Source organism: Zootoca vivipara, chromosome 6 (assembly GCF_963506605.1).
Source record: "Zootoca vivipara chromosome 6, rZooViv1.1, whole genome shotgun sequence".
Classification (NCBI taxonomy): domain Eukaryota; kingdom Metazoa; phylum Chordata; class Lepidosauria; order Squamata; family Lacertidae; genus Zootoca; species Zootoca vivipara.
The window spans coordinates 7,549,925-7,573,047 of record NC_083281.1 but is presented as its reverse complement, the minus strand read 5'-3'; the positions used below and the strand labels follow the sequence as shown (position 1 = coordinate 7,573,047).

The 23,123-nt window shown below is 46.6% G+C and overlaps 1 protein-coding gene across 2 annotated transcripts in view; it reads left to right on the top strand.

Annotated features, from left to right (window-relative positions):
• Nucleotides 1-23,123, top strand: part of SEMA6B (semaphorin 6B) — a 189,577-nt gene that overhangs the window by 100,900 nt on the left and 65,554 nt on the right. The window lies entirely within an intron of this gene.

Genomic DNA, 23,123 nt, shown 5'->3' with positions numbered 1-23,123 from the left:
AAATCAGGGCTTGATCAGTGGTGGCCTCAAGCCACACTACAAAGGTAAATTAGGTCACCTGGCATAGAATCGTAGAATTGTAGAGTTGGAAGGGTACCCCCAGGGGTCATCTAGTCTGACCCCCCTGCATTGTAGGAATCTCATCTAGATCATACATGGCAGGTGGCTGTCTAGAGATGGCCATGGGGCAGGGTTTGAGTTGGTCCAGGTTGCATTTAAAGGCGAGCCTACCAAAATCACACTTACTGAAACACAGCCACCCTTGCAGATTCCTACTCCCTTCAAATTTTGCAATGGGTTTCTCCACATTGCACACAAAAATGTAGAGTGTGCAATGGGTTTCTCCACATTGCACACAGAAATGTAGAGCGTGCATTAAAAAGCGTATAATCATAGCAAACAGCATGTAAAAAAAAAGAGAGAGAGAATGCTTTATATTAGGGGAAATTGCTTCGCAAATCTATGCATATAGGGAATCGGCATATTGTACAAAGTTGCATATGGTGAGAGAAATTTGCACTAAAAAAGCCAAGGAATTTTCTCAAGGACTTTTGAAGGCTCGGCAGATATCCTATGTTGGGGGTACCAAAGTCATTCCTGCCTCAGAGGAAGAACTCCTATGGACTCTTGTGGCAGGAGGAGGGGTTTGTGAATGCCAGGAAGAGATGAAGGAGGAGAAAAGTCAAAGTGATGGATGGGTTGTAGAGGGTGCTTAAACCAGGCAGAGGGCCTTCTCGGTGGTGGCGCCCGCCTTGTGGAACACCCTCCTATCAGATGTCAAGGAAATAAACAACTATCTGACTTTTAGAAGACATCTGAAGGCAGCCCTGTTTAGGGACGTTTTTAATGTTTGAGGTTTCATCGTATTTTTAATATTTTGTTGGAAGCCGCCCAGAGTGGCTGAGGAAACCAGCCAGATGGGCAGGGTATAAATAACATCATATTATTATTAATAATAATCCTGTCAATTTGGGTTTCTCACTGTTACTCATTTCCCAATCTTAGCTTCGGTTCTCCACATTTTCACCCTGGCTTGCCACTTTTACTTTATTTTTTAAAAGCCCTCGTGACGATGCATCAGTGTTTTTTGTACAAATTTGTCCCAGTGTGCACCATTTTTAACACAGCATTGCCTCATGTTTTGCAAAGCAATTGCCCTGGATATAACGCAGTTTTGTGTGTTACCTGTTTATATACATTCCTGAAAGCCTGGGCCACTCCCACTCCCAACGTGATTGGCTGTCTAAACTTCCAAGCTGCGAATCACGACTCAGAGTTCAAGGGCCAATGGCAGAGGCCCAAATCCTGAAACGATCTGTGATTGGACATCATGTATCGAATCAGAACACAGGAACTCAGAATCCTTAGTCCAGACTCGAGCTCAGGCAAACACAGACCACTGAATACATAACAGGAGCCCTTGAGGAGGAAGACGGCCATCAAGTCCTCACCCAGCCTGTGTCTTGTCCATGTTTAGAGTGTGACAAAGTGGTGGAATCTAGGAAATTGCTTTTGTATTGTTATAGGAATTCTAAGAGGTGTGGGGGTGTGTGGGTGTGTGTGTGTGTGAGAGAGAGAGAGTATAATGTTCATAAATTTACAAGGCAGACACATACATAAGTATATAAACCACATGTCTGAACAATCCTGAAGCCATTTTGACTCTCCCAAATTAAAGATTTCCTTGATTTACAAAAAATATGTGCAATGTCTCGTAACGTTTTTACAAATCACTTTCATTTGTTGAGACATTGGGAAGAAGAAGAAAAGGGGGAAAGAGGTAGATGGGGGAAAGATGGGTGGGGGTGGGGTGGGGTATTTCTCGTCAAGGAGGAAGGAAATGGGGAAAGCTATCCAATTGTCTTTGGATGGTAGGGGCTTACACCTCCCTGTAAATACAGCCTGGCGAGTATCTGCTAAGCTGAGCACACTCTCAACATGAGATTCAGGAACTATTGTAAGTATTTACCATCTCCAAGGAATGGCCAGGCTACCCAGAAAAGGCAATTGATAAGGCATTATCAGGTATCCTGGCAGACAGGAGAGAAGCAACACGCAAAAATTTCTGCTGGGGACCACCTCTTTCTCTGATGTATGCATGATGTTTTGGGGGGTGGCCTTGAGCTACAGGGGAGGCAGTTTCAAAAGTCTATATAAGAGCTTGCACACCAATGTTCTGGGTTCCTCTCCTCCCTCTCAGTGTGTGGGGGCTAGGGGACCCTTGTTGCAACAATTTAATAAGGATCATGCTTACTAGCTGCTTTGCTTCTCAATATTCTCTGGTTGGCCTCTGTTATTTTCCCCTACCAATAGAGAACCTACTTAAGGACTCTATACGGTCTCTTGGGACTCTACCTAAGGACTCTATACGGTCTCTTTACTTTCTTGGGCTCCTTGATCACTGCAGATGGTGACAGCAGTCACGAAATTAAAAGACGCCTGCTTCTTGGGAGAAAAGCAATGACAAACCTAGACAGCATCTTAAAAAGCAGAGACATCACCTTGCCGACAAAGGTCCATATAGTTAAAGCTATGGTTTTCCCAGTAGTGATGTATGGAAGTGAGAGCTGGACCATAAAGAAGGCTGATCGCCGAAGAATTGATGCTTTTGAATTATGGTGCTGGAGGAGACTCTTGAGAGTCCCATGGACTGCAAGAAGATCAGACCTATCCATTCTGAATGAAATCAGCCCTGAGTGCTCACTGGAAGGACAGATCCTGTAGCTGAGGCTCCAATACTTTGGCCACCTCATGAGAAGAGAAGACTCCCTGGAAAATGACCCTGATGTTGGGAAAGATGGAGGGCACTAGGAGAAGGGGACGACAGAGGACAAGATGGTTGGACAGTGTTCTCGAAGCTACGAACATGAGTTTGACCAAACTGCGGGAGGCAGTACAAGACAGGAGTGCCTGGCGTGCTATGGTCCATGGGGTCACGAAGAGTCGGACACGACTAAACGACTAAACAACACGGTCTCTTGGGTACCCCATAAGGGATAAAGGAGCAGTTCTTTCTTATAGTTTTTATCTTCAACAAGTAGAATCTGGCATTTAAAAAAAAAAAAGCAAATCGCAAGTGGCTGCGGAGGTGATGATGCGGTGCCTTTTTGCATAGTAGCTTCTGTGTCCAATTTCTCTGTCCACACAAAAGCTTCCAACAACTCGTCGTACGTCAGTCGCATCCCTAAATGCGCACATCACTCACGGCTGACACGGTGTGTTCCCTTGTATCTGCCAGCAGCACTCATCCCCAGGGCTATTAAAGTTGGAATGTCTGTAAATATTCCGTGGCTCCTCAGCAGCTGAGCCAATAGCTTCAGAGGTCTCATTTTGACACACCGGAGCTGTCAGGGTTCCTACAGCCAATGGTGGCTGTGGACCTTTTAAGATCTGAAGCCTACATTGTAGTGCCTTGGTTTTTGTTGGTCTCGTTTTTCCTTTTATTGAGTTACTGATTTATAGTACTGCCTCAGGCAGACCCAACTTGGAGTCCTGTGTCCAGTTCTGGGCACCTCAGTTTAAGGAGGACATTGAGAAGTTGGAAGGTGTGCAGAGGAGGGCGACCAAGATATTTGAAGATGGCTCTCATATCTCCTCTCAGTCTACTGTTTTCCAGGCTAAACATACCCAGCTCCTTCAACCTTCAACCAGTCAAGGGCCTGGAAACCAAGCCTGATGAGGAACGGTTGAAGGAGCTGGGTATGTTTAGCCTGGAAAACAGGAGACTGAGAGGAGATATGAGAGCCATCTTCAAATATCTTAAGGGCTGTTCTTTTGGCTAAAAAAGCCAATGCAATTCTGGGCTGCATCAATAGGAGTATAGCATCTAGATCAAGGGAAGTAATAGTACCACTGTATTCTGCTCTGGTCAGACCTCACCTGGAGTACTGTGTCTAGTTCTGGGCACCACAGTTCAAGAGGGATATTGAAAAGCTGGAACATGTCCAGAGGAGGGCAACCAAAATGGTCAAAGGCCTGGAAACGATGCCTTATGAGGAACGGCTTAGGGAGCTGGGTATGTTTAGCCTAGAGAAGAGAAGGTTAAGGAGTGATATGATAGCCATGTTCAAATCTATAAAAGGATGTCATATAGAGGAGGGAGAAAGGTTGTTTTCTGCTGCTCCAGAGAAGCGGACACAGAGCAATGGATTCAAACTACAAGAAAGAAGATTCCACCTAAACATTAGGAAGAACTTCCTGACAGTAAGAGCTGTCCGGCAGTGGAATTTGCTACCAAGGAGTGTGGTGGAGTCGCCTTCTTTGGAGGTCTTTAAGCAGAGGCTTGACAGGCATATGTCAAGAATGCTTTGATGGTGTTTCCTGCTTGGCAGGGTGTTGGACTGGATGGCCCTTGTGGTCTCTTCCAACTCTACGATTCTATGATTCTTTTGCCTAGGTCAAACCACACTTGGAATACTGTGTCCAATTCTGGGCACCGGAATCTAAGAAGGATGTTGACAAGCTGGAAGGTGTGCAGAGGAGGGCGACTGAGATGATTTAGGGTCTGGAAAGCAAGCCTGATGAGGAATGGTTGAGGGAGTTGGATAGGTTTAGCCTAGAGAAGAGAAGATGAGAGAGCCATCTTCAAATATCTGAAGGGCTGTCACATGGAAGATGGAGCAAGCTTGTTTTCTGCGATTCCAGGGCATAGCCCATGAGCCAATGGATTCAAATCCTAACTCAACACCAGGAAGAAATTTCTGGTGGTAAGAGCAGTTTGGCAGTGGGATGAACTACCTGGGAAGGTTTTTTAACAGAAGCTGTCAGGGATGATTTTTCAGCTGAGATTCCTGCATTGCAGTGGGTGGGTTGGACTAGATGTCCCTTCCAACTTTCAGGCCCTACTCAAAGGATCTATGATTTAAGGAACAAAACACTAAATAGAACCACCCTTGGGGGGGGGGAATCTGTGGGCTTGCTTGGATGTGAATTTGATATGTAGTTCACCATCAACAGCTCAGTGGGTTGAGCCTGAGACTCTTGATCTCAGGGTCCTGGGTTCGAGTTCCACCTTTGGCCAAGATTCCTGCATTGCAGGGGGGTTGGACTAGATGGGTCTCTACAATTCTATGATTCTATTATTCTTTTTAACCACCATAGGTCGTACGCTCAGAGAGGATCTAAAGCTCTCTTTGACTTAGACGTGAGGTAAATGCATGCCTGTGGCTCTGTGTTGACTGGTGAGAAGGGAAGAGACCAGAGGACAAATTCTTCGAGGCAGTCTGCTTAAAATGAACATCTCTCTCCTCTCCTGCCTCCCACCTTTGTCCCTCCCTCTCCTCCCCTCTTTCCCCTTTCTCTGCCAGAGAACCTTAATGACTCAGAACCCCAGGGAAACTGGGCAGCGCAGTTGTCTGTTCATACATCCACCCCGTGCGGAAAAGCTACAGATAATTCTCCCTCGTCTCTCCTGTCCCCTTAACAACTACAGCAGTAATCCACCCAGCTGTGTTCTGGGCCACACTAACGGAGTGTGAGAAATACATTTAATTAAAGAAAGGCTCCTCGGAGCTCGTGGAACCCGGTGGCTTGCAATGTGAGGGCTCTGGCTATGCATGCTTAAAACCACAGATTCTCTCTTTGACCTTGCTGGGGAAACAGTTCCTGGGTGCTGTAGCCTCTGCGTGTGTGTGTGTGGACTATCTCTGCCTGGGACCATGAGAGGCCACGGTGAGGTAGACAGAGCAGTGGCACTTATTCACATGGAGTTATGCGCATCAAACAGAGGAGGGTACCTGCAAGACCTCTGTATGAGTCCCTAGGTTCTATGGGGTATTTGGCCACTGTGAGTACAGGATGATGGACTGATTCAGCAGCCCTGCCTTGTATTCCTATCAGTGCTGGATTTACATATAAGCTAAACAAGCTATATGTAAATCTAGCACTGATAGCTGATACTGATAGCTAAACAAGCTATAAGGGACCCAGGTGGCGCTGTGGTTAAACCACTGAGCCTAGGGCTTGCTGATCAGAAGGTCGGCGGTTCGAATCCCTGTGACGGGGTGAGCTCCCGTTGCTTGGTCCCAGCTCCTGCCAACCTAGGAGTTTGAAAGCATGTCAAAATGCAAGTAGATAAATAGGAACCGCTACAGCGGGAAGGTAAATGGCGTTTCCATGTGCTGCTCTGGTTTGCCAGAAGCAGCTTCGTCATGCTGGCCACATGACCTGGAAGCTATACGCCGGCTCCCTCGGCCAATAATGTGAGATGAGTCGGTCACGACTGGACCTAATGGTCAGGGGTCCCTTTACCTTTAAACAAGCTATAAGGGATGCGGGTGGCACTGTGCATTAAACCACAGAGCCTAGGGCTTGCCAATCAGAAGGTCAACGGTTCAAATGCCCGCAACGGGGTGAGCTCCCGTTGCTTGGTTCCCTGCTCCTGCCAACCTAGCAGTTTGAAAGCACGTCAAAGTGCAAGTAGATAAATAGGTACTGCTCCGGCGGGGGCGTTTAAAACCCAGAATCTGGTTTTAAAGTAGGATTGTTAAATTTTTCTTGATTTTACTGCTGTGGTGTTTGTTTATTTTTTTGGTAAAAACACTTTGCAGGGGTTTTTAAAAAATAAATTTCATTAAATAAATAAATAAACAATAAATATAAATAAATTTGTTGTTGTTGTTTAGTCGTTTAGTCGTGTCCGACTCTTCATGACCCCATGGACAAGAGCACGCCAGGCACTCCTGTCTTCCACTGCCTCCCGCCTCCCGGCAGTTTGGTCAAACTCATGTTCGTAGCTTCGAGAACACTGTCCAACCATCTCATCCTCTGTCGTCCCCTTCTCCTTGTGCCCTCAATCTTTCCCAACATCAAGGTCTTTTCCAGGGAGTCTTCTCTTCTCATGAGGTGGCCAAAGTCTTGGAGCCTCAGCTTCTGGATCTGTCCTTCCAGTGAGCACTCAGGGCTGATTTCCTTCAGAATGGAGAGGTTTGATCTTCTTGCAGTCCATGGGACTCTCAAGAGTCTCCTCCAGCACCAGAATCCAAAAGCATCAATTCTTCGGCGATCAGCCTTCTTTATGGTCCAGCTCTCACTTCCTACATCACTACTGGGAAAACCATAGCTTTAACTATACGGACCTTTGTTGGCAAGGTGATGTCTCTGCTTTTTTTGATAAATAAAAATAAATAAAATAACACAAGCCAAAACACAATCCATCCTGTCGATTTAAGTATCTGTCCATAGTCGCCTACTTGTTATCAGAGGCTCAGAATCCACATTCCTTTGTAAGAAAATATGAAATAACGCAAAACCATTTTTGCAAGCAAAATAATAATAATCAATTGGGGGGGGGCAAGAAATTTTCCGCACCGGGTACCACCTGACCTTCCTACGCCTCTGGGGTCCAAATACAGAAGTGTCTCTAAAATTGTTTCCCCGTTTCTCTCCCCTTTGATGGCATGTGGAAATGGGGGGGGGGGCGCATGAAGAAACAAGAAACTTCCCGCAGACTTGGGTGATTCACTTCCCTCTTGTTTTTAATTGGCTGGCTTGAAATAGCAATGTTCTCATCCTCGTGTGATAAATGTCTTAATGTTCATTGTCACCTTTTGGGAGGCAGAGGGGAGAGAGTGGGGAGGGAGGGAGGGAGGGAGGGAGGGAAGGAGGAAGGGAGAAAGAGGGAGAGAGACAGAGACTGTGAACCTTGTTCCTAAGTAGGAATACAACACACAGACAGAAAAGCCCTTCCCTCTCTCCTTTCTTCCAAATCTCCCTGCGGATTCCCCCTTCCCCGACTCCTTTTGTCTCCCCCTCACATTCTGCCGCAGCTTGAAAGATCCTTATCAGTGTCTCACGTTCCCACAATTATGTTGCCCAGACAGGATTTTTTATTTGTTTTACTTTTTAGGTAAAAAAACAAACAAACCCCCGAAATAGAGCTCGACGGGAAATTTGGCAGCGTTGGACGTAGAGGTGTGCAAACTGCGGTCTGGGATGCAGAACCTCTGGTGCACTGGGAGAAACTGCTTTAAAAATAAAAATAAAAATGGAGCCTCGAAACACTGACTTGCAGGGGAGGCTGCCCCGCTGCCTCTCTGTATGAGTCCCTGCTAGCATCCTTGAACTCACAGGTGGGTGGGGGCGGAATGTTGGCCACAGTCCAAATCTCTGGGGGAGGGGGATCCATAAAGGGGGAGAGAGTGAGCATGCTCAGTGGAGGTGGAATTCTGAGTAATGGAATGGAGTATCCCAGCAGAAGGCATGGCTGGCTGGGAACATTTGCTGGGGACTTTTCTATGCCGCCAAGATTATGCGGGTGGTTTAAGATTTCTTCTTTCTGCAACATTTAGCCAGTTGGCCTGTGATTTTAATTTTATGGTGGTGCAAGGGTTATTGTTCACCACTTGATCGATTTTTGCACCATATTTCTTTAAATAAATAAACATAGCGCCCCACGATATAGGATTTTGCTGCAGGTGAAGATATGGTTTTATCCTTTCGTAAACTGCTTTGAGGTTGTTGTTGTTGTTGTTGTTGTTGTTGTTGTTTTACGTTCAAGCAGTGTCTAAAGTTTAAGAAATAATAATTGTGAAATAATTCCTCTTCTCCCAGGTCTTTGACTAATTAAACAATTGATGGCCTTTTAAATTGGTGGTGGTGCTATTATTTTGTCTGTTACCATGTTATGTATTTTTTTTGTGTTTTTTACACTATAAACCGCCCTGTGATCCTCGAATGAAGGGCGGGGTACAAATTTAATAAATAATTTCCTGCATTGCCGGGGGTTGGACGAGATGACCCTTTGGGTCTCTTCGAAGCCCTTCGGTTCTGTGATTCTATCTTACATGCCAAAGGTCCGAGTAAAGAAGAGCATCTTCAAGATACGATGAAAGCCATGCAATGAAGGTACCAGGCACACCTCTGTGTGGGAGAAATCCCACGGCTTTGGAGCCGCCACAGAAAAGGCCCTCTCCAGGCTACCATCGTGGCCTCAGCCGATCTTAACCCCCAAGAGTCAGTGGAAAAGGAGGTGCCCTTGCAGAGGTTTTGGAAGTCTTCAGCCCCCAGTAATGTCTAGGTCTCATCCAGAACGTATGTTGTTGTTTAGTTGTTTAGTTGTGTCCGACTTTTCGTGACCCCATGAACCAGAGCACGCCAGGCACTCCTGTCTTCCACTGCCTCCCACAGTTTGGTCAAACTCATGTTGGTGGCTTTGAGAACACTGTCCAACCATCTCGTCCTCTGTCGTCCCCTTCTCCTTGTGCCCTCCATCTTTCCCAACATGAGGGTCTTTTGCAGGGAGTCTTCTCTTCTTATGAGGTGGCCAAAGTCTTGGAGCCTCAGCTTCAGGATCTGTCCTTCCAGTGAGCACTCAGGGCTGATTTCCTTCAGAATGGATAGGTTTGATCTTCTTACAGTCCATGGGACTCTCAAGAGTCTCCTCCAGCACCATAATTCAAAAGCATCCATTCTTCGGCGATCAGCCTTCTTTATGGTCCAGCTCTCACTTCCATACATCACTACTGGGAAAGCCATAGCTTTAAATATACAGACATTTGTCAGCAAGGTGATGTCTCTGCAAAGCCAGAGACATTTTGGGAAAAAATTAAAATCCACCTGGACAGATATTTTACCCCTGGAAAAGAAGAAGTGTCCTGGGAAAAGAGGACACATGGCAACCCTAGCAACTGCCTGCCCAACTCCTTGATCATATCAATTTACCTAAATCCCATACTGCAATCTTTTCTATTTTCTTGCCGTTACTCGTGGCTCAAAACTTGTTTGAAGTTTTATCTGGCTGTATTGCATTTTTAAATAGACCAAAATCGGTCTCCGTTCTTCCACATCTATCCTGTCTTTCTGATCCCTACTTTTAGCTGTGAGTTCTGCCCTTACTGAATAAAGGCAAAGGTAAAGGGACCCCTGACCATTAGGTCCACTCGTGACCGACTTTGAGGTTGCGGCGCTCATCTCGCATTATTGGCTGAGGGAGCCAGCATACAGCTTCCAGGTCATGTGGCCAGCATGACAAAGCCGCTTCTGGCGAACCAGAGCAGCACACGGAAACGCCATTTACCTTCCTGCAGGATCGGTCCCTATTTATCTACTTGCACTTTGACGTGCTTTCGAACTGCTAGGTTGGCAGGAGCTGGGACCGAGCAACGGGAGCTCACCCTGTGGCAGGGATTTGAACCGCTGACCTTCTGATCGGCAAGCCCTAGGCTCAGTGGTTTAACCCACAGTGCCACCTGCATACCGTCCTTTCTGAATACTGTACTCCAAATAGCTTGAGTACCCATTTCTCCTTTATTGGGATTCCCCCCCCCCCCATTTTTGTGCTTAATTTTATGCCCCCTCTGGCTGCCCTGGTGGCATAAACAAACCATTTTACCAACTTTCTGGTTTGTTGCTGTTGTTGTTGTTTTTAAGGAAGGCTTCAAACACTGATGTGATCTCCTTGAATTTGGCCTGGACCAAGATGGGATCGAGCCAGGTCATTTGTAGGAGGCTGAGTGCTGGCAGATCCCCATTGGCTTCCCCCATAGACATTTGTGACTCATAACCATTGTGGGCTTGTTTGTTTCAAATTCTGTTGTTTTCAGTCATGTTCCGCATTTCCTCCTCCCTCAAATGGGAAGGAGCTCCACAAAGCCAGATGTTTCGAATGCCCCTGGGACCCAGCTAGGAATTGACACACAAGGGGTGGTCTGTAGCTCTGGGTGGCCCCCAGCCAGTGCCGGATTTACGTACAAACTCAACAAGCTATAGCTTAGGGCTCCACTCACTTGGGGGCCCCAAAAAAAATTAAAGGAAAAAAAGACACTGGATGTACAATTCAAAAATTTAAGATAAACAACAAATAAAATAAAACCTACATACAGCAACAGTGTTTTGTGTTGTGAAGGCTCCTGTGATGTAAGTCATGGGCCCCGCCTGCTAGCCTGCTCTCTAAAATATCACTGGTTTGCTCATTTCCATATACCTTGGTACCTTGGTTCTCAAACCTAATTTGTTCCGGATGTCCGTTCCAAAACCAAGGGGTGTTTTCCCATAGAAAGTAATGCAAAACAGATTAATCCATTCCAGACTTTTAAAAGCAATAATCAAGGCACTGTACTATAAAATAAATAAAACAGTATTGTAGATGATAAAAATTATAATTATAATTTTTCTTACCTGCACTAATGATAGTCATTGTTTGGAGGAGGGGCTTTTATCTATTTCTGCAGTCACACAATCAATCAATCAATCAATCAGTAGCTGAACTGGGATCCACAGTCACAGAAACAAATTAATTGAAAAAGGCTCCAAACAAAAATGCAAAATAAATAGCAAAAACAAAAGCACCAAATATAAGCTCCAAATATCACCTGAGAACTTGTATTTCAGTTCAACAATTACTTTGATAAAATACATATTTTGTTATGTGCAAATGGCTTTAGATACCTGTTGTTGTTGTTTAGTCATTTAGTCGTGTCTCCTGTCTTCCACTGCCTCCCATAGTTTGGTCAAACTCATGTTGGTAGCTTCAAGAACACTGTCCAGCCATCTCGTCCTCTGTCGTCCCCTTCTCCTTGTGCCCTCCATCTTTCCCAACATCAGGGTCTTTTCCAAGGATTCTTCTCTTCTCATGAGGTGGCCAAAGTACTGGAGCCTCAGCTTCACGATCTGTCCTTCCAGTGAGCACTCAGGGCTGATTTCCTTCAGAATGGAGAGGTTTGATCTTCTTGCAGTCCATGGGACTCTCAAGAGTCTCTTCCAGCACCATAATTCAAAAGCATCAATTCTTCAGCAATCAGACTTCTTTATGGTCCAACTCTCACTTCCATACATCACTACTGGGAAAACCATAGCTTTAACTATACAGAACTTTGTCGGCAAGGTGATGGCTCTGCTTTTTAAGATGCTGTCTAGGTTTGTCATTGCTTTTCTCCCAAGAAACAGGCGTCTTTTAATTTCGTCACCAACTGCAGTGATCATGGAACCCAAGAAAGTAAAATCTCTCACTGCCTCCATTTCTTCCCCTTCTATTTGCCAGGAGGTGGTGGGACCAGTGGCCATGATCTTAGTTTTTTGGATGCTGAGCTTCAAAGCATATATTCAACACAAAAAACAGCAACCATTTGTTGTTGACAAAGGACAGCTGGACATATAAAGGGCCCCCTTCAGTAGCTTAGGGCCGCATCAAACCTAAATCTGGCCCTGACCCCAGCCCTCCCTCCTGCCCTCCCACAGCAGCAGCACCTACAGTAGGGTGGGGAGGGCAAAGCCTTGGGAGCCCAGGGGCCGCCTTCCTTCTCGTGCAAACTTTTGGGGGCCGGTTGTAAATGTGGGCAGAGCAATTGGATGACTCTAGTTTTGTGCAGGAGGTTACATGTCGGTGATGCTACAGCCAGAGGTTTCTGAACATGCACATCTCTCCATCCAGACAAGCAAGAGGATTTATCGTATTTTTCCGTGTATAAGACTAGGGTTTGTTGTTTTCTTAACCAAAAAATTCGGTTTAAAATTGGGGCTCATCTTATACACGGGTAGTGCTGAGGGATGTTTTCTTAATTTGGAGTCCCCCCAAAATAGGGACGTCTTATACATGGGGACATCTTATAGACGATAAATACGGTATTTATTTGCTCAACTAAGTATACGTACAGGAAACTACCAATTTTCGCGGGGTTTACGTCCCCAAGCACCACCCTGCTTAAGAGAAACCGCGAAGATTGTTAACGCTGTTGGAAAAGGCTGCACACACCCTGTTCTGCCCCCGCCCCTTTTTGTGTGATGTTTTTGAGTCACTTCCGGGTCATTGTGCGATGAGCACATGCACACAGCGGTGCACATATTGAATGTGACTTTCTGACGGTAAGAGGGAACGTGCTTGCTTTCTCCTGCTCTGGAGGGCAGGATCGAACCCATGGCTTCGAGTTACAAGAAAGGAGATTCCGACAAAACGTCGGGAAAAACTTTCTGACAGTTAAGACCTTTTCGGCACTGCAACAGTCTCTCCCAAGAGGTGGTGGACTCGCCTTCTTCAGAGGATTTTAACCAGAGGTTGGACGGTCGTCTATTGGGGATGCTTTAGCTGAGATTCCTGCATTGCAAGGGGGTTGGACTAGATGACCCTCAGGGGTCTCTTCCAACTCTATAATTCTGAGATTTTTCAGGTTTGCCTCAAGAGGCAAAATATCCTGGGCCATCGCTCCAAGAGAGATGTGGTGCATTAAAGTGCTAAACCCGGCACTGGTTGGATGTCGGAACCCGAAGGCTAAGGCTTCCTTCGGTACGGTTGCCATACGTCTGTAATTTCCCAGACACTGCCAGGATTTGGCCATCTGAAACAAGGTGGAAATCGCTGAAACGCCTGGGGAAATCCATATGTATGGCAACCTACGTCGGGAATGCATCTCAACTTTGGGCAAAAGCGGAACAACTTTGGCCCAAGAAAAGGCACCTCAACCATTTTGCCCCCCCAAAAGCAAAGCTCTGGTTTTCACTTTTTGAAATTTGGCAACTCTATCCTTGGGAGAAGCAGGCTGTTAAAGGCACCCACCCACCCTATTTTTTGGTAAAAGCACCCAGTCTGAAGGCTGTACTCTTTGCACTTTTGGCAAAACAAAACAAAACCCTGGCTTTGTCTGGAGTAAAAAAAGATCCCGAGGTGCGGCTTCCAGATTTATAACCCTTGGCAATGGTTAGGAAAATGTCCAGTCAGCTGCAGCAATGACCTTTCAGGGACATGGAATGGAAGAATACTCCCCGCCCACACAGGCCATCAGTGTGCAATCCCCAAATCACAGGTGGCGCCTGCTCAATGCATCCGGAAATGAATGGTTGGGTCAAACACCTGTCAATGCTGGCTGAACACCCAGCAGTCTCCTTTCAATGTGACTTCTAAATCCAGGGTGCCTGTCAGTCACACGGATTTTTTTAAACAACAACAACAGAGACATCACCTTGCCAACAATGGTCCGTCTAGTTAAAGCCATAGCTGCCAAGTTCCGGCCTGAGAAATAAGGGACTGGACCAGAAGTAGCAGACCGGAAGTAGCGCTGCCGCCATTTTGGAACTGGGCGGAGCATGCTCAGAAGCTACTTTTGATGCTGCTCTGCCCTGTTCCAAAATAGCCGCCGCACCGCGGCAGCCATTTTGGAACTGGGCAAAACAGCATCAAAAGTCACTTCTGAGCATGCTCCGCCCAGTTCCAAAATGGCTGCCGCGTCAGAATAAATCGGGGGGAACAAAAAATCAGTTTTTTCGGCTGGGAACAGCTGGAAAAACGGGGATTTCCCGGGGAATACGGGAGACTTGGCAGCTATGGTTAAAGCGATGGTTTTCCCAGTAGTGATGTAAGGAAGTGAGAGCTGGACCATAGAGAAGGCTGATCGCCAAAGAACGGATGCTTTTGAATTCTGGTGCTGGAGGAGACTCTTGAGAGTCCCATGGACTGCAAGAAGATCAAACCTCTCCATTCTGAAGGAAATCAGCCCTGAGTGCTCACTGGAAGGACAGATCCTGAAGCTGAGGCTCCAATACTTTGGCCACCTCAGGAGAAGAGAAGAATCCTTGGAAAAGACCCTGATGTTGGGAAAGATGGAGGGCACAAGGAGAAGGGGAAGAAAGAGGACAAGATGGTTGGACAGTGTTCTAGAAGCGACCAACATGAGTCTGACCAAACTGCGGGAGGCAGTAGAAGACAGGAGTGCATGGCATGCTCTGGTCCATGGGGTCACGAAGAGTCGGACACGACTAAACAACTAAACAACAACAACAAATAATAGTCCCAAAGTGCATGATAGTTTCCCCCCACCCTTAAACTATCACTCTACAATTGCCCGATTCTGAATTGGGCCAGATCTGCATAACCATGGGGAGTTGGAAACAAATAAGCTCTGTTGTCTGGTTAAACTTGGCAGAGCAATGGGGATCAAGACAAGGATCTCTGGGTAATTGACATGCAGATGAAATGCCTCGGGTGTCATTTACATGGGTGCCCATGTTTCCATGCATTCAGGAAAAACCAGTGTGGGGGGGGGAAGGGGGGAGGTTAAATGTTGCATATGAATGGCTCTGCTTTTTACAAAATGCAAGGTTCGTCTCTTATGATTGCTTGGCCATTTGCAATTCCTCTTCTTTCTGAAAACTGCAAACTAGGGGTCACACCCAAACCCGACTTTTTAAAATACTCTTGTACGTCTTTTACAGTATCCTAGGGGTTGTAGCTTGCTGAGGGTGCTAGGAATTGTAGTCCTTGGCAAACTATAAATCCCAGGATATTTTTTTGGGGGGGGGGGAGAACCATGGTTTGTAAAAGTGTCATGAGTACATCTGAATGCTTCATAACCTGCACATAGTAAAGTGCAAAATTAATGCCTTTTTCTTTTTTAATGCATCAAGAGGTTGGTGTTTGTGTGTGTATGTCGTGTCACGGATGTGCTTGGAAAAGTTTTGATAAAATATTAAGTGCCTCCCCACACACACACACCTGTCCCTAAATGAACAGGCCGGGACTTAAAAGAGTGCTTAGGTCCATTCATATATATATATCTGGTCTTGCTGTAAAATAAAATAAAATAAAATGCAGTGTTTCGTGCTCGTTCTCTCTCTCTCTCTCTCTCTCTCTCTCTCACACACACACACACCATCCTCATCTTTCTCACATTCTCACATGTTTGGTGCATAAACACTCATGTCATTGTTGTTGTTGTTTAGTCGTTTAGTCGTGTCCGACTCTTCGTGACCCCATGGACCATAGCATGCCAGGCACTCCTGTCTTCCACTGCCTCCCGCAGTTTGGTCAAACTCATGCTGGTAGCTTCGAGAACACTGTCCAACCATCTTGTCCTCTGTCGTCCCCTTCTCCTAGTGCCCTCAATCTTTCCCAACATCAGGGTCTTTTCCAAGGATTCTTCTCTTCTCATGAGGTGGCCAAAGTATTGGAGCCTCAGCTTCACGATCTGTCCTTCCAGGGAGCACTCAGGGTTGATTTCCTTAAGAATGGATAGGTTTGATCTTCTAGCAGTCCATGGGACTCTCAAGAGTCTCCTCCAGCACCATAATTCAAAAGCATCAATTCTTCGGCGATCAGCCTTCTTTATGGTCCAGCTCTCACTTCCATACATCACTACTGGGAAAACCATAGCTTTGACTATACGGACCTTTGTCGGCAAGGTGATGTCTCTGCTTTTTAAGATGCTGTCTAGGTTTGTCATTGCTTTTCTCCCAAGAAGCAGGCGTCTTTTAATTTCGTGACTGCTGTCACCATCTGCAGTGATCAAGGAGCCCAAGAAAGTAAAATCTCTCACTGCCTCCATTTCTTCCCCTTCTATTTGCCAGGAGGTGATGGGACCAGTGGCCATGATCTTGGTTTTTTTGATGTTGAGCTTCAGACCATATTTTGCGCTCTCCTCTTTCACCCTCATTAAAAGGTTCTTTAATTCCTCCTCACTTTCTGCCATCAAGGTTGTGTCATCTGCATATCTGAGGTTGTTGATATTTCTTCCGGCAATCTTAATTCCTGCTTGGGATTCATCTAGTCCAGCCTTTCGCATGATGAATTCTGCATATAAGTTAAATAAGCAGGGAGACAATATACAACCTTGTCGTACTCCTTTCCCAATTTTGAACCAATCCGTTGTTCCATATCCAGTTCTAACTGTAGCTTCTTGTCCCACATAGAGATTTCTCAGGAGACAGATGAGGTGATCAGGCACTCCCATTTCTTTAAGAACTTGCCATAGTTTGCTGTGGTCGACACAGTCAAAGGCTTTTGCATAGTCAATGAAGCAGAAGTAGACGTTTTTCTGGAACTCTCTAGCTTTCTCCATAATCCAGCGCATGTTTGCTATTTGGTCTCTGGTTCCTCTGCCCTTTCGAAATCCAGCTTGCACTTCTGGGAGTTCTCGGTCCACATACTGCCTAAGCCTGCCTTGTAGAATTTTAAGCATAACCTTGCTAGCGTGTGAAATGAGGGCAATTGTGCGGTAGTTGGAGCATTCTTTGGCACTGCCCTTCTTTGGAATTGGGATGTAGACTGATCTTCTCCAATCCTCTGGCCATTGCTGAGTTTTCCAAACTTGCTGGCATATTGGGTGTAGCACCTTAACAGCATCATGTTTTAAAATTTTAAATAGTTCAGCTGGAATATCATCACTTCCACTGGCCTTGTTATTAGCAATGCTTTCTAAGGCCCATTTGACTTCACTCTCCAAGATGTCTGGCTCAAGGTCAGCAACCATGTCATTATCACCTGCTAACTAAAGGTGAGAATGAGGATTGAAAACACCTCTGCTCAGAAGGGGTGTGTGAAGGACAATTGCGCTTTTGTGTGTGTGTGTGTGTGTGTGTGTGTGTGTGAGAGAGAGAGAGAGAGAGAGAGAGAGAGAGAGAGAGAGAGAGGTGTTTCAGAATGAACCACTTTGGTGAACAGCGCAGCTCACATGGCTCCAATATATGCACATATACCTATTAAGGGCACGTCCATGAACTTCCTCCCTGCTTTCCAAACCACACAGCCGCCAGCAGGATCGAACCCTCCACTTGCCACCTTGGGAGCAGAGAGTGCAATCCTGCTGGGGTCTTCTTCACCACTGCAGACCCTCCAAGCGTCCCTATTTTCCAGGAACGTTCCTGATTTAGAGAAGCCGTCCCAGTTTCTGATTTGATCCCGGAATGCCCCACATTTCCTTAGGATGTCCCTATTTTCATTGGAGAAATGTTGGAGGGTATAGAGTTTTCGGAGGCCTTCACCGAGCCGTCCGAAGGCAATCCTGTATAGGAAAGGTGGTTTTTTAAAAATGTTTAATGTTCTATTGTGTTTTGATATATTTTGGAAGCTGCCCGGAGAGGCTGCGGCAACCCCGTAAGATGTGGGGGGGCAGTGCTTTTTTCCCTGGGGGGACGCAGGGGGATGCATACGCCTAAACATTTTGTGCATCTAAGTTTGACCTCATTGAGGGGCAGAATTTCAATATGAGTAGGAAAATGAGAGTACCCCTAAACATTTTTTAAGGAAAAGCACTGTATGGTCGACTCTAGGGTTGTGGTGCTCATCTCGCTTTACTGGCCAAGGGAGCCAACGTTTGCGCAGACAGTTTTCCCGGGTCATGTGGCCAGCATGACTAAGCCGCTTCTGCGAAATCAGAGCAGTGCACGGAAACGCCGTTTACATTCCTGCCAGAGCGGAACCTATTTATCTACTTGCACTTTGTCATGCTTTCAAACTGCTAGGTTGGCAGGAGCAGGGACCGAGCAACGGGAGCTCACTGCGTCGTGAGGATTCGAACCGCCGATCTTCTGATCAGCAAGCCCAGGAGGCTCAGTGGTTTAGACCACAGCGCCACCTGTGTCCCCTGAAATAGGATAGCCCATCTTCAAATATCTTAAGGACTATCACATGGAAGATGGGACATGCTTTTTTCTGCTGCTCCAGAGGGTAGGACTCGAACTGCGGGCTTCAAGTTACAAGAAGGGGGATTCTGACGAAACATCAGGAAGAACATCAAGAAGACAGAAAGAGCTGTTTGACAGTGGAACGGTTTCCCTCGGGAAGTGGTGGAAGCAGGACCTAACCGCTTCTGGCGCGACGGGACGCCGTGACAGAAACCAGAGCACATGGAAATGCTGTCTACATTCCTGCCGCAGCAGTACCTATTTATCTACTTGCCCTGGCGTGCTTTTGAACTGCTAGGTTGGCAGGAGCTGGGACAGAGCAACAGGAGCGCACCCCATTGTGGGGATTCGAACCACCCACCTTCCGATTGGCAAGCCCAAGGCTCAGTGGTTTACACCACAGCGCCACCTGTGTGGGGGTATAAATACAGTCAAACCTCGGATCCTGAACGCATCCGTTTTGGAATGTTTGGCTCCCGCCAAAGAAGGAAATGCTCCAGTTTTCAAACGTTTTTCGGAAGCCGACCGTCCAGCGCAACTTCCGCTTGAGTGCAAGAAGCACCTGCGAACCAATCGGAAGCTGCGACTCGGTTGTCGAACATTCCGGAAGCTTCTGGATGGAATGGCTTATGGAATGGCTTCCGAGGTTCGACAGTAGTAAAAATATCATTATGGAAATGGGACGTCCCTATTTTCATCGGAGAAATGTTGGGGGGGGATTATGCCCTGCATTCCCTGTAGAGAACACCCTGGAGAGGCAGACCCCTGCATCCAGCAGGATTGGACCCTTCAGCTGAGGAGGGGAGGATTCAATCCTGCTCGGTTTTGCTGCTTTCACCTGTTCCGCTGCTGGCGTGTGCAGCCAAAGCTCGGCGTGGGGCTGTTTAGAAGCCCTGCACTGCTTGCCAAGGCTCTGCCTGCCTCTCTTTCTTCCCCTCCACCGTCCAACGGTCCAGCCTTCTGACCGTTGCCCAGATGGCCCGTCCTGGGCCGATCGAGGGTATCTCAGCCCAACTCAGCTGAAGCCCAGTTCTGCCGAAAGCAGACTGGATTCGGGCTTCGACTGAACCTGGTGCACCGCCTTAGAATGTGCCGTGTTCATTAAAATATTTATAAACCACACTTCCTTAGCAAATATTACAAGGTGTTGCACGGCATAAATACGCAACTCAACAAGAAGAACATTGGTAAAGACATCAGCGGTGCGTCAGTGGAGGTGGGGGACAAACCCCACGTCGCCAACACCTGTCTGAACAGTTCTGTTTTCCAAAGACAGTATGAAAGAGCACAGAGAGGACTTCTCTTAGCTAAGAATTTGACAGGCAGGGTCTCCAACTCAAGCCTCCCGCCCCCAGCAAGCAGAGACTGAGCTGCTCTTGCTAAAGCAAAGCCCTTTCCACTTCAGTTTTTGGAGGGGAAAAGTGCTGGTTATGGTCTGTAAAATACATTAATTTTTTGCTTTGGGGGGAGCAGCTGCCCCCTCCTGCCCCCCTGCCTACGCCTATGCCCCCTTCCTCTGTAAAAGCTGAGCAAACGTCAGGGGGCAAAGGGGCAAAGTGACCCTTCCGAGATAATAATGGTATTTATTTAAACCCCAAGTTTCCCCCTGACAGGCATTCAAGGCAGCTTACAGTTAAAAACAAGAACTGCTAAAAGCATAGGGAAAGAAACAGTCAAACACGGATAGAATTCTATCATATTATATTACTTATATATAATACACACACAAAACTCTCATAGAAATAATTACAATAAAAACAAGAACACCTCTGCCTTGTCTGGAATAATGACTCAGCTACACAGCTGCAAATATAATGTTTTAAGTGTGTTTTTAAGCGCATTATACAAACGGGACACTAGATGGCGATGGTGAGCTTATGGCAAATTCAATAATTTTATTTTATTTTTAGCGTTTTCACAGCGGTTTCTTTTTATTATTTGTGTCGAGATTCCACAAGAGTTTACTTTTGTTCCCCCTCATCTTCTCCATTACGGACGACGGACACTGGTTTAGAAGCAAGACAACTTCCTTGGATTTTGGTTGAAAGTTATCGCAGTGGGGTGTAAGGGATAGGACAGTCCTTCAGGTGCCTTGGGTGCAAGTTGTTCAGGGCTTTGCAAATATAATAATAATAATAATAATAATAATAATAATAATAATAATGGTAATAGTAATAATTTATTACTTATACCCTGCCCACCTGGCTGGGCCTCCCCAGCCACCCTGGGCGGCTCCCAACAGAATCTTAAAAACACAATAAAACATGAAACATTAAAAACTTCCCTAAACAGGGCTGCCTTCAGATGTCTTCCAAAAGTCAGATGGGATTTCCTGATGGGAGGGCATTCCACAGGGCGGGTGCCACCACCAAGAAGGCCCTCTGCCTGGTTCCCTGTAACCTCACTTCTCGCAGGGAGGGAACCACCAGAAGGACCTCGGCGCTGGACCTCAGTGTCCGGGCTGAACGATGGGGGTGGAGATGCTCCTTTGGATATACTGGGTCGAGGCTGTTTAGGTCAGCTTTAAAGGTCAGCACCAACACTTTGAATTGTGCTCGGGACACAAGAACCTTGGATTTTGCCCTGTAGCAAATCGCTGTTGTCATTGCTTTCCTCTGAGAAGCTCCACGCACTATACTCAAGGAGTTTCCTGGATGAGTAGTGAGATTTGATCCCCGTCGCATACACACACGGCATAACATATTTTTATTTGTATTCCTCTTTTCCATGGCCGCCGCAGAACTTTGAAGGGGGACTTGCCCCTTCATTGAAACTATATGGGGCACTTCCGGCCAGGAAAATAAACGAGAATTTTTGTACAAATGTTTTGAAATGAAATGAAAATAAATAAAACAAGCCTTTGAAGATCAATGCAGAAACAAAACGGAACAGATTTGTGTGTGCCAAAATGGCAAGTCCTAGAAATAGACTAATTCGCCCATCCCAGTGCCTCACATATTTATAGGCATGGGGGTGACGCCTGCGTCCCGATCACACCTAAAGGTGAACCTACCTAATTCATACTTTCTGATACCATAATGGGAAACACAGCCGCCCTTTGGAATTTGCACTTTCCCGCTCTTTGAAACCCACACAGATTTTGTAGTGCTGTTCTCCAGCCAAGTAATGTGTATGGAAATGCAAAGACTGGGGGAGGAGGAGGTGAATTGAAATGCATGCATTGGGGGAAAGTATGCATGGAACTGCGTCTGTAGTGAAAGCAACGTGCAAAAGCGCATCGTATTAGGGGAAATTGCTTTGCAAAAGCGCGTTCTCTCCAAAGGAAAGAGAACTAAACTTTGGAGTGCGGGAGGGGGATGAGAAACTAAGAGAAGCCAAAGCTGATGGATTCGCTACCTGCTTCTTAAATTGAGCTGTGATTCCTGAATGGACCTTGGGGGATTCTTTGATTCTACAAAATGCTTTACTTGTGGGGAGTAAGTGGGCTCCCTTGGAACATGGGAGCATCAGTTTTGTAGGGCTGAAACACGAAGCTAGCAATGTGTGTGGGGAGGGGGGGGTGTCCTGTCATTTGGGATTATCTGGTCAATGTTGCCTCTCAACAACTGGTGCGTGCATCTGTCTGTAGGAAACTGATGGGCAAATGTTCTCCCTAATCCTCTTTTCCACAGGCAAACTAACCCCCTTCTGCCCCATCACACCTTGTAATTCTACAAAACAGGTGCTGCAGCACACAATTTTGAAACCAATCTAATCAGAACTTCCTCTCGGGTTTCCTTTCCCTTTCATTTCTAGTGGAAACATTTGGATTGGGTGGGGTTTGGTGGTGGTGGTGGGGGGAGATCTCAAAGCAAAGCTGGATTAATTTGGGTGAGATGCCTTGCTTCAGCCAGACCCTGGGAAGTTCATTTTTAAAAGGAACTACTGCCATACCTTGGTTCTCGAACGCCTTGGTACTCAGACGTTTTGTCTCCCGAACGCCGCAAACCTGGAAGTGAGCGTCCCGGTTTGCGAACGTTTTTGGGAAGCCGAACGTCCGATGCGGCTTCCGGTTGAGTGCAGGAAGCTCCTGAAGCCAATCGGAAGCCACGCTTTGGTTTTTCAACCGTTTCAGGAGTCGAACGGACCCCCCCGGAACGGATTAAGTTCGACAACCAAGGTACGACTGTAGTTCATGTTCAGCAAGTCCAAACCAATTCCAGTTCATGTTCATCCCTTTACGAAATGAGCTGGCCCGCTTGCCCATCGGTTCAAATAACCCTTGGACAAAAACTTCCAGCATTCGGAATGCTCTGAGCTGCGGCGCTGAAGCAGAAAAGTTGCTTCAGAAGAGTAGGCAAATATCAAGATGGTGTGGTGGTGTGATTTGTTAAATTTGTTGTTGTTTAGTCGTTTAGTCGTGTCCGACTCTTCGTGACCCCGTGGACCAGAGCACGCCAGGCACTCCTGTCTTCCACTGCCTCCCGCAGTTTGGTCAAACTCATGTTGGTAGCTTTGAGAACACTGTCCAACCATCTCGTCCTCTGCCGTCCCCTTCTCCTTGTTAAATTTATTACCCCCTAAAATTACGATACGGAAGATGAAAGCACCAAAAGGTCTACACCAGGGGTTGTCAACCTGGCCCCTACCGCCCACTAGTGGGCATTTCAGGATTCTAGGTGGGCGGTAGGGGGTTCTACGGCACAAGCTGAATCCTCCTTCCATCGAGCACTGGTGGGCGGTAAGGGAATTTTACTATCAAGAAAGATGCATTAGTGGGAGGTAGGTATAAAAAGGTTGACTACCCCTGGTCTAAACAAATATATAGAAGAGAATCTGGGCCGGCCGGCCCATGAGGC